The 776-nt window shown below is 37.2% G+C and overlaps 1 pseudogene; it reads left to right on the forward strand.

Moving 5' to 3' along the window:
* The first annotated feature begins 409 nt into the window (after positions 1-409).
* Positions 410-509, forward strand: LOC112922022 (U6 spliceosomal RNA; annotated as a pseudogene).
* The last annotated feature ends 267 nt before the right edge of the window (positions 510-776 follow it).

A 776-nucleotide genomic window follows, 5' to 3' on the forward strand; every position in this document is an offset into this window, starting at 1 on the left:
TGGTTGAAGGGAAATCCAGGTGCCCTTGAGAATGAACTTTGTCATATTATTGCAAGTAAGTTAGATAAATACTTCTCTGATCTTTTCCAAAAAGGACTTGTGGCCAATAGCAGCAAACTGTATAGCTGGAAAGAGAAATTAAGGATTGATAAATAAAGATTCTGAACTGAGACTGGTAATGGAGGAACTGAAATACCATGAGTAGAGTCCTTGGGTGCATAATGATAGATAGAGTGTTGGCCCAAGACTGTGTGCAATGTATCTAACATGTCCATACAACTAAACTGCAGTTATTTCCCTGGTCCCCAGGTGGATAGTCGAATTCTGATATACTTGACACCTGATAGAATCCTCACATAGATCTATGACCTGTGGAGTAAGAACCACTATGGTCAAAACAAACCTGTGATTACTTCTGCAGCATATCTGCTCATATTGGGATCTTACAGAGATTAACATGGCCCCTGCACAAGGATGACATGCAAATTTTTGAAGCCCTTCATATAAAGACAATAAAACCCAAAAAACCCTTCCCCCCTAAAAATAAAACAAAAAACAAACAAAAAGAAAAACCCTAAAAGCTCTCCTCTATCTTAGAGATTATATGAAAGCAATACCATATTGCAGGAATTATAATGATAAGCATCACCATCAAATACCTAAGGAAAACAGGAGTAATGGCTCCTATGATGTTCCCATTCAACTCATCTACTACAACTGTTAGAAAAAACTCAATCAAAAAAATTGATCCTGACTGATAGATGGCTATGGAATTG

Source organism: Vulpes vulpes, chromosome 12 (assembly GCF_048418805.1).
Source record: "Vulpes vulpes isolate BD-2025 chromosome 12, VulVul3, whole genome shotgun sequence".
Taxonomy (NCBI): domain Eukaryota; kingdom Metazoa; phylum Chordata; class Mammalia; order Carnivora; family Canidae; genus Vulpes; species Vulpes vulpes.